This window comes from Cibotium barometz, chromosome 28 (genome assembly GCF_041138505.1).
Source record: "Cibotium barometz isolate CiBa-2024 chromosome 28, ASM4113850v1, whole genome shotgun sequence".
Taxonomy (NCBI): domain Eukaryota; kingdom Viridiplantae; phylum Streptophyta; class Polypodiopsida; order Cyatheales; family Cibotiaceae; genus Cibotium; species Cibotium barometz.
The window spans coordinates 42586026-42597503 of NC_141073.1; the positions used below are offsets into that span (position 1 = coordinate 42586026).

An 11478-nucleotide genomic window follows, 5' to 3' on the forward strand; every position below is an offset into this window, starting at 1 on the left:
CTATTGATTCCACCCCATCCGGCCCATGGGTTAGCCACCACCCTACCACTGGAATTGGTAGAACCAAACAATAACACACCCACCCACAATTGAATGCCTTTCTTAACTTAGTTTCAAATTCGGTGGGTGTATTTTTCCTTAACTGGTCACATCGTCTTTCCTTGAAACTGACAAACGAGTTTGGTCTTCGTCATAGCCTGATTCAGTATTTGAGTTTGGTAAGGTTCTTCCTGAACCATGTTTCTAAAAAAGGAGTGATATTTTAATTTCTATTTTTTTCTGAATTTCATTCATTGAATATTTGCTTTACTGATTTCTAAACTAATCCACGAATTCCTATGAAGAATAAATTAATCATTTATCTAAAACTCTGACTTCTATAGTTTTTTTTTTCTGAGTTTTCTCATTACCATCCAAGTGAATATGAAACGATAGAATTTTTCTCTCACAGAGTAATTACTTATTCATTTATCAATTATTCATGGAAATTAAACATAGAATTAAAGCAAACTCTAATTTTGATATAAAAATCATTTATGCATCAATTTATGCATAAAATTAATTTTGATGAAAGTAATATTTTTATAATAATAAAAATTCTTTTATGCATCACTTTATGCATAGAAATCAATATTGGTGAAAGTAACACTTTTATATAGAAAAAAATTCTTTTATGCATGATTTTATGCATAAAAATTAATTTTGATGAAAGTAACACTTTTAAATTTAAAAAATTTCTTTTATGCATAAAAATTAATATTGATGAAAGTAACACTTTTATAATAAAAAAATTCTTTTATGCATAAAATTTAATATTGATGAAAGTAACACATTTGTAATAAATTTTTTTATGCATCACTTTATGCATAAAAATCAATATTGAAAGTAACACTTTTATAATAAAAAAATTCTTTTATGCATCACTTTATGCATAAATATGAATATTGATGAAAGTAACACTTTTATAATAATTAAATTCTGAATATTGATGAAAGTAACACTTTTATAATAATTAAATTCTTCTATGCATCACTTTATGCAAAAAAATCAATGTTAATGAAAGTAATACTTTTTATAATTTAAAAAAACTTTTATGCATCACTTTATGGATTAAATTAATATTGATGAAAGTAACACTTTTATAAAAAAAATTCTTTTATGCATAAAAATCAATATTGATGAAAGTAACACTTTTATAATAAAAATATTTCCAATATGCATCTTTCTATGCATAGAATGAAAATAACACTTTTAGAATACACAAACGGAGGGGATTACTGTTTTTGAATAACATAAAGATAAAACGTATTTCCACAAAATTCTAAAAAAAAATTGCCATAATCTCCTTTGTATGGCTGACCATTTTTCAATTTTTACATTCTAAATCTACTTAGAGTTTACCCCAAGATGAATTTAACACTCTAATCTAATGAATTCTCATTTTTTTAAGAGTAAACAATACAAAAAGTTTAACTCTATTTATTTGATTACACATCTTGGATAAAGAAGGGCTGAATTCAATGAAGAGAAGGGGGAAGCCTTTCCACCATCAAGGCATAATATTCAATTTCACATTTAAAGAAAACAAGAATTTAGAAAACCATAGAATAGAATTTTAAAAAAAGTGAAATTTCTAGCTTACATGGAGTTTTGTGAGCTTTCCTTTAGCTTGAGGGATTGAGGGTTCTACTCTTGCTTGGATCAAGAGTGACCACCAATTCTTTGTAGAGGAATTAGTAAAAAACAAGTGAATTATCAATGAATTCAATGTTTTTGGCTCTGGGGAGGAGTAGAGTAATAGTGCATAAAACACTATTAAGTTTCTACAAAGGGGGAGGCTTCTATTTATAGGAAAAACTGAGCCTCTAACCAAGCAAATTGATTCTAGAATTTTTGAGATCAGTTTGGTCAGTTTTTGACCATTTTTGGGTCAGTTTAGTTCACTTTTTGGATCCAGTTTTGAATGAGGAGAGAGGAGAGATGAAATATCTAATTTTAATGATTTAAAATTGAAAAGCAATGATGAGGAAAAGGTGCCTACTTCATGAGGGGGAATCCCTATCCTGTGGTGTCAAAAATCAGTTTTTTAACTATTTTCCTTGGTCCTTAGTCCACTCTTCATCTTATGTGAACATTACCTCATTTTTTGGAGGAGTTTCTTTTATTTTTTAATTTATCTCCTCCCTACATTTGGATTAATCTTATTGGTCCATAGGAACCTTAATCTAAATTTTTTTTTAAAATTTGGACCCTTAGGCTAAGACCTTTTAAATAGATTATAATTTATTTCTATTGTACCTTCTGAAATTCTTTTTGAACTTCTATTTTGGGAGAATTTATTTTAATAAGAAGAGATATTTTTTCATCCAAAAATATCTAAAAACTGAATAACCTCTCTCTAGAATATTTTCTCTCTAAGCCAAAATAGGTAGAAACAAGATCTTTTATTATTCTGAAGAGGGGATTGATTACAGGGGAAGATACTGGACATTTTGAGGGTTGGGGAGGAATCTTACAATCCATTTTCCATCAACTTCCATACTAGAATGACCTTCTAGTGAACCATCTTCTTGACCCAATGTACATTTTCAAGAATATAGCCGGGGTGCTTTGGAAAACCATCATCATAGGAGAAAAGGAGAGCAAGGCACAACGAGATGATTTACAAGAAGTTCAAAGCATGCACCACTTATGGGTCCAAAATAGAGCAGATGGAAAGGTGAAGCTACCAAAAGCACCTTGGGTCATGACAAAACGGCATGTTAAAAAGTGCATTTGTGAGTTTCGTACCTCCACAGGATGCATACATTGGTTGAAGGGAGCATTTACAAAGGATGATGAGCTTAGTGGCTTGAAGAGTCATGATTGGCCCAAATTCTTGCAATTCATGCTTCCTATAGTCATCAAGGATTGCCTCAATGATGACAATAGAGTAACAATTTACAAAGTTGGTGCAGTGGTGCATTGGATATCAAGGAAAGAGATTAGTAGAGACACATTGGAAGCAACACGGTTAAACTACATTGGGGCTGTTACAATGGCTGAGAAAACTTTCCAACAAGTATTTTAACCATTCAATTGCACTTCCTAGTTCATGTGGTTGATGAAGTTGCTATGGCTGGGATTGTCCATAGCCGATAGATATTTTTCTTGGAGAGATTTATGAAGACACGTCAAAGAGCTCATCCTGAAGATAGTATGGCAGCAGGATGGCTTGTTCAAGAATCATTTGTATATATACTTGAATTTCTGAGTACGTCTGATCTCGATATGCCAAGATTATGGACACAAGAAGAAGATGATCGACTAGTTGGGGAAGAGCCACAAGGGAAAGGCCTTGTGAGAACAATGGATGTAGCATTGCCTGAGAAGATCAATAAATTTTGCATCTTAAACTCACATGCTATGGAGAAATGGATTGAGAGATATAACTTGGTGAAGGATGAAAGGGACCAAACTCGTTTGAGTTTTAGAAGGAGTTAAATAACCCGCACACTATCGTACCACCCAAGAGAACTTGCACTTCTTCTAGACTTTCCTTCTAATAAATGGCTCCAGCAAACCATCCTACAAGCTAAACACAATGGTGAATCAATAAGTGATGAGGAGGAGGAGCTTGCATATGGTTGTGATTTCCATGTATGTGAGCTAAAGGTATCTACGCATTGTCTTTTATGTTGTGCTTTTGTGAATTTATATAATAAAAGTATTTATTTATTATGCTTACAGTGTTGTAGGTTTGGAAAAATTTGGTCACACAGATGTCACTTTCGAGTAGAAGGAATAGATAAAAAGAGAACAACATTAAATTATGGTATGAAAGCTAATTTCATGCAAGAAAGTCGTTCAAGTGCAAGTGATGGCAATACTGAAGTAGACATGCTAGATTATTGTGGAACAATGCAAGATATTATCAAGGTTGGATTCAGAAAGTTTGATTTGTTCATTTTTTATGTGAAATGGTTCAAGTTGGTAACTCAAGGGGCGCAAGTAACTGTACGCAAAGACAAGTGTGGTTTTCTTTAAGAAGACCACACAAAGATATGGACTGACCAAAGGGACACATTTGTACTACCAGAGCACTGTGAGCAAGTCATCTTTGTGGAAGACCCGACAGATCATAAATGGTTGTTTGTGATCCAAATAACATTAGGGAAAAAGGGAGCTCATTTTGGGGCCTTTTAGGATTTGGAAAAATAGTCTCTCAACCAATGAAGAGAGGGCCAACGTAACGTTGAAATTTCACCAAAAACAAGTGAAAATAAGAAAAATAAATAGTACTTTATGTTCGTAGAAGCGTGCCATAGTTAATGTTCAAGATACTATAACGATTTTGAGTCTGACAAGGTCTTTTTAAAAAAAAACTAAAGATACTATCACGATTTTGAGTCTGACATTGATGTCTTTTTCAAAAAAAACTACTTACTGAAACTAGGTTTCCCTCCCAAACTAGTCTCCCCTCCCAAACTAGTCTTCCGGCGCCCTTCCTTCTCTCTCTCACCTGCTCTCTTCCAACCTTCATCTTGCACCTAGAGGCATGGCTAGCCCTCCAATTTGAAACATTCAAGGACAAAAGTTTGCGTTCTTTGTCAAAATGATTCTCATGCTTGTATTTCTTTATTTTTATCTATACGATTTTTAATTATTTTCAATGTTCAATCTTTGAATCAGATCCACTCGCCTGTATACTTTGAGTGCCGACACGATAGTGCAACTGCTGCATATCCTTATACGAAATGAGCACTTTGCTTCGCCAAGATGAGCACTTTCATTTTATAAGCGCTTCCATTTTAAATTGTATTGTTTTGTAAAAGGTACCTGCTTTTGATTTTTCTGATGCTCAGGTTTTAGATTGGATTGTATTCGACAGGTTTGGAAGAAGCCTGCTTTTGATTTTTTTAATGCTCGGAATTTAGATTGGATTGTGTTCTCGACAGGCTTGGAAGGAGGTAGTGGTGAGGACAACCCAAAAAGCCACAAATATCTAGGTGTTTTCTTAACTTTTACCTTAGCCCTGTTGCCATGATTGAAAATAAACTTGTTCTGTTAGATCAAGACCTAAACGGGGTTTGCTCCCTGACAATGTATCAATTGACATTACTGTGAATGAGAATGGAAACTTGGTGAGTTTTATATCAGTCAGACAGAAATGTACACTTGCTCAATTGCGGCACGACATTCATATGGAGGCAAACAGAACAATTTCAGCAGGATTTGCATTCGTGCTCAACAACAAGAAGGTAAACTTACTGTGTTTATTTAATTCATTAATCAACTCTAGTGATTTTTTAACAACCATCTTAACAGGTTCTTCAAAGGAGGGAAAGTATAATTCAATGCGGAGATATCCCCGATGGGATTATTGACATCCAGCTAAATTGATCATTGGAGGTACTAAAGAACATATATTTTGTTCAGTTTTTCTACACTGCTATGAAAGTCAAATAATATATTGATTCTCAAACCTTATCAACCCTTTCTCTCTAGGTTGCTATGGAGACAACAATTGATGATGTGGACGATCCTGCGAGGGAAAGCTCTTGCATTGAGTCTACAAATGCTTTTTTTTTTGTGACAGTCAGACACATTGGACTGCTCAACATTCTTTGTAAGCTCGAATGAAGAGCGAGTACAGGAAAGAGTCAATGACCTTTTGGTCCTCGGCTGGGATCTGTACAATGACATTGTTAATAAAGTGATCAATTTTATTCCAAATGTCTACATGCTTTCAAAGTGTCTCTCTCTCTTCGTACATTTATAAATATCATGTCAAGTCTATGGAGATAGAGGGTATCAGTTGCAAAACATCTTTCATTTGATTAATAGATTACTAGATTCAAAGAAGTCCATACATATAATCATCTCAAATGATCTTGTAGCTGCTCTTGGTTAGGATCTCCACTTGTTAAGATTTACAATGACATTGTTAATATATTGATCAATTTTAAACCAAATTACTACATGCTTTCTCTCTCTCTCTCTCTCTCTCTCTCTCTCTCTCTTTTCATACATTTAAATCTATTTATAAATATCATGACAAGTCTATGGAGATAGAGGGATTCATTTGCAAAGCATCTTCCATTTTAATTTTATACATAGTCATCCCAAATCATATAAGCATCACTAGATTAAAAGAATGTTATACAAATAATCATTCCAAATCATCCCAAATGATCATCAGGTTGTCCTTGGTCAATATCCCCACTAAGATTTTGGAGCCCCGAGGTCTCAAGGCCTGGGATCTGGAAGCTCTCCACTCCAAGTCCACTTGGTTGTTTGTCCTCCTCATCTTGTTCCTGACCAGCAGAGCTGCCTCTTCAACTTTTGTTTGCTGCTCCTCCACCTTTTCCTTTACAAAATTTGGTGGGATACCTACATCTCCATGTCCTTGTGTCTTCTCCTCCAAACAATCTACATCTAGATGAATGACACCACCATGGTCTTTAGAACTCTCACCAACCTCAAATGTATCTTGCACAGCTGGTTTGGAGGAGGGATGGTTCAAGAGCTTCAAAATTGTGTCTCCTCTAAAACTATACACATAGTCAAAGCCAAAGCTGTCTTTCCTCATCTGCAATAAAAGACATGAGCATTTACATATACTTCTAACTACTTTGTGCCACTATAAATTATATTTAAGCTCAGAGGAATAAGCTTCTTACAATATCTGGCTGATGAAGCTCAAAGTAGCTTGCAAGCACGTACTTAGCATGGATCAATAGTCTCTAGCCACAACTATTTGGATCAACTTGTTGTGGAGCCTGAAAATTTGAAAAGATAGGTTAGAAATTAAAGATTGAAACAAATCAAAAATAAAACTGAAATAAGGATCCTTATAAGGAAAAGATTTCTACCTCTAAAACTGCTGGTTCAATTGAATCTAAAAGATTCACATTTGGGGGGCAATGGTCAAGAGAATCTAGCAATCTAGCAGTTATTTGCATGAAAACGCGATATGGGCAGTATGGAAATCTAAACGGCCTCTCCTCGCGTTTTCATGCAAATTTAAAACTTCCCTAAATTTAGGACCTTTGCAGCAATCTGGATCTATTGGCATGGCATCACAGGCCAATTGCACCCTTTGGAATGCATCAAAAAAGTCCCCAAAGTGACACAAAAAAATTTCATTTAGACATTTGATTGAAAACGCAATTATGCTACTTCAAAAACATCAAACACTCTCCCTCGCATTTACATGCAAATCTTGAGATTTTATACCTGAGGATGGTGTTGCAAATTATGAAGAGGGTTTATTTCATGCCTACATCAAGGAAAAGGCCAAAATGCAGATTTGCATGAAAACGCGATTATGACACTCAAGGAAGAGCAAACACCAGTCCTCGCGTTTTCATGCAAATTTGTATGATGAGCAGGAAATAACCAAAAGGGCAACCCCTCAGCCCTATTCTTGAGATCTTCTACTTGATCATGTTGTAAAAAATATGTAAAGGGTGTCTTGCATGCCTACAAAAAGGAACTTTGGGCTTTCCTAATGGTTTGTGTTTGTAAGTGTATGGAAAAACGAGGCCATTTCAATGACGCAGATTTTGGCTATTCCCCATTCAGACAGAAACTTGTTTGAATAGTTAAAAGTATGCAGGACAAGAAAGTTTGAGTTGTACTAACCTGCAGGCTATCTTTGGATGTGCTAGACGATGAAGGTGCTGCCTCTGTAGTCTGAGTAATGCTTCTCTGTGGTCTTAGTGGTGCCTCTGTAGTCTCAGTGATGCCTCTGTAATCTGAGTGTACTCTGTGATGAAGAGGATGCTGATGACGGAGAGTAGGAAGGGAGACACTCTAATAAATACCACACGTGGTGGGGGGTAAAAGTCGTATCTCACTCTGTGGGTGGGACCCACGCACCCTAGGAAATTGAATTCTGACATGTCTGGATGTGACCCTTACTGCCTTGGAATTTGTGCCATTTATAAATGCTTCTTGGATTCCCTCCTACGCCTCACTCTTCCCTGCTCAGCCCACACTTCCCTGCATACTTTCTTTCTCCTCCTCATCATCCATCCTCATCCTTCCCACTATGCACGAGGGTCAGCAAGACAGCTCCGAAAGCATGGAGAAGAAGAAAACAGGTCAGAGTTGTAGGTTTTTCAATGTTATTCTATATCTATGCATGCTGTTCTAGATCTATGTTCTCTTAACCAAGTTAAATTTCTTGACAGTCCCTTCCTGCAAAGATCGACTCACTCATCTACACATGAATTCCCTGCATGATGCATGATCCAATGACCTGGTGTTTGCTAGGACACAAGAGAATGTCTGGAGGGTTATTCAAATGTCCCTATTTCTTCTTTTGGAAAATTTGCATGAAAATGCGTAGAGAGAGTTTTAGTTTTCCTAAAGATCCCAAATCGCGTTTTGTTGCTAATTTTTTGTCTTAGTGCAGTTTGACAAAATTGTCACCTTAATGTCATGAATTTTGTTGAGAAATAATATATCAAGCTGCATTTATGTTAATAGAGGAATTAGCATGAAAACGCGTAGAGACTGTTTTGCTTTTCCCTAAGAATCCGTATCGCATTTTCTTGCTAATTTTAGTTTTTATGCCGCTCTTTCACATGCTTTACATTCAATATTCATATAAGAGCAATACTTTTCTGTGCAGAATTTGGTGATTCTGACACCGCAGACGCGTCCGGAACGGCCCAAAACCCCAAAAACGGCACTGGAAACGCTGGAATCGGACATCCGGAGGCCCGGAAACGGCCAAAAAAGGCCCCAAAAGTGGATTTGCAGAAAAACGCGATTTGGTACCTTCTTCCCGGGAAGAAGGTACCAAATCGCGTTTTTCTGCAAATCCACTTTTGGGGCCTTTTTTGGCCGTTCCGGGAAGAAGGTACCAAATCGCGTTTTTCTGCAAATCCACTTTTGGGGCCTTTTTTGGCCGTTTCCGGGCCTCCGGATGTCCGATTCCAGCGTTTCCAGTGCCGTTTTTGGGGTTTTGGGCCGTTCCGGACGCGTCTGCGGTGTCAGAATCACCAAATTCTGCACAGAAAATAAATTTTTTAAAGATTCAAATTGGATCACCTTATTAATGTGACACGCTTCTACGAACATACAGTACTATTTCTTTTTCTTATTTTCATCTTCTTTTGTTGAATTTTCAACATAACGTTGGCCCACTCCTGATTGGTTGAGAGCCTATTTTCTCTCTCTTCTAAAAGGCCCCAAAATGAGCTTCCTTTTTTCCTAATTAGTAGTTTCTCAAAATTGACACCTTCCTGACCTGGATTTGGGTGTGAGGTGGTCATGTGACCCTTTGCACACCTTTCATGATGCTGAATACTAAGTTGTCTTGCAGTCGAAGATACTCGAGTTTTATGGTTTAACATTTGAAGAGTGGAAAGGCATTTTGATATTTGTTATCAAATTGGACGAGTGCGAGCTGGTAAAGGAGAAAAAAATGAAAAGGGTTACTATTACATTAATGAATCGAGCACTTGATACATCATTGACTGAAGTGAGTTCAAAGTATTTCAGTGTGTGCAATCTGAAAAACACATATGGTGGTTAGGCTCCGTTGAGGTATGCTAACATTTTGGTTTTGTAATCACAGGTAAAGACATAAGACCATGAAACACTAAACTGGGTGTTTATCCACACAGAAATACCAACAATATTCAAAAGACAAGTGCAAGGAGAGCATCTCCATGTTGCAGGCAAAGGTGACTTTCAAGTGGAGTGGCATATGGCAAGTGATCTGAAAACCCTTAAGTGCATGTATAACATAAGTAAAGGAGGCAACTCAAAGTCTCCTTGTCTTTACTGTAAAAAATCAGCTCAGGTTTTCAGATCACCTGCCATATGTCTTTATGGATTATGTCAAGAAGAGTTTCAAGGATTAATTATGGATTATGGAAGCAAGTCCATAATGCGATCAAAGATCATGAGGCAGATGGGGAAGCACGAAACGTGAAAGCAGAGGTGTGGAGGTCTCTTGATCAACTATTCATGTTCTGTGACAATGTGGCATGGAAGAAGAGTGATTGCCAAAACTTTGAAGAGGCAGTTAAACATTTCAGAAAGTCCATGAAAGACGCGTGGACAGCCTGCAGCATAACTCACTACATGGTAGGGTTCTCTCTTTCTTTTTTTTAAATGCTTGTTCCTCTTTTCTTTGTTCACTAACTATGCGTTGTTCTGTCTTTGTGAAAACAGCATATTATCCACAACCACCTTCCCTATTTTGTCAAAAAGTATGGATGCCCTGCAATTTGGTGCACCCAAGGCATGGAAAAATTACACTATATGGCACGTAATGCGTTTTTCAGACATACACAACACTACGGAGGGAGTCATAAGGCAAACAGTATGAAAGAAGTCTTCCAATGGTTTTACCGAGGCGGCATACTACAGAGGCTTCATGTTAAAAGAAAAGTTGCCAGCTCCAAAGTCAAGCTTGCTTTCATTCTAGCCTAGAAGCAAAGAAGAAGACAAATTTTAGATAATTCTAGCGCAGCAGGCAGACATATGCAATGGAGGAATTCAAAGATATTTGTAAATCATAAATGGACAAGTATACAATTATAGCAGTTTATAAACCTTGGTGTGTTTTGAGACCCGATCAATGCTTTGGTGTTATGTTTACATGTGATCTATCAATGGGTCAGCAAGCTCATGGTTCTATTGATGTTTGCTAATATGGCAATTGAGGGGTCCCCTTTAGGGGCAAGGGCCCTATTAGCAAGCATCAATAGATTCAATCAATACTACTTAATTTAGAGACTCACCTGTATTGATGATTTCCAATGTCCATTTAGTCTTTTGCTAGAAGACATCATTAAAGATAAATAAATACTTACTGAAATGGAAACAAGTAATTCACAAGGGAGAGCAATAATTTGAAAAGCAATAGCATATTTATACAAATAATACCAGACATCAGAAACTTTATCGAATACACAGTGCTTCCCTTGCCACCATGATAGATGTCTTCTATATGGATATATTGTCCAATATAATCATCTATATTTTCATTCAAAAGGCCTCTTAACTTCCACACAGTTGCTGGGTTTGGTAGTAAAACACGTTTAATCCTTTGATCTTTTAAATTTGAGGATATTGCATTGAAAATAGAACTATATCCTTTCCGGCTAACTCCACTAACATCAAGAGCCTCTTGAATTGTATTGGCATCAACTTTATTATTGGATATAAAGTTCTCTACAACATTGCGTTTGATTGTTTTGAACTTTTTTCCCTCAATCAAACCTTTTGCAACACCAGTAGAAAGTAATCCTTTCATTTGCTTTACAGGAAGAAGATTGGGATCCATGTTTTCTTTTGCAAGCTCCAATAGTTTCCTACAGTAACAACACAATGATGGCTATATGATTGAATACCTCAGTTCTTGTGTGTTGTATGAATGGAAGAAATAGACATATTCATTTGAAAGCGCTTTTGATAATACAAAAGAAAAATATTCAAATTAACCTTGCTTTGCTGGTTTCTTCGCTTGCATCC

At 36.2% G+C, this 11478-nt stretch overlaps 1 long non-coding RNA gene across 1 annotated transcript; it reads left to right on the forward strand.

Annotated features, from left to right (window-relative positions):
• The first annotated feature begins 4667 nt into the window (after nt 1-4667).
• On the forward strand, nt 4668-5692 carry LOC147622834 (uncharacterized). The gene is made up of 3 exons (XR_015269585.1): nt 4668-5240; nt 5308-5391; nt 5488-5692. It is a non-coding gene; the product is annotated as an uncharacterized LOC147622834 (long non-coding RNA).
• Nucleotides 5693-11478: the final 5786 nt, after the last annotated feature.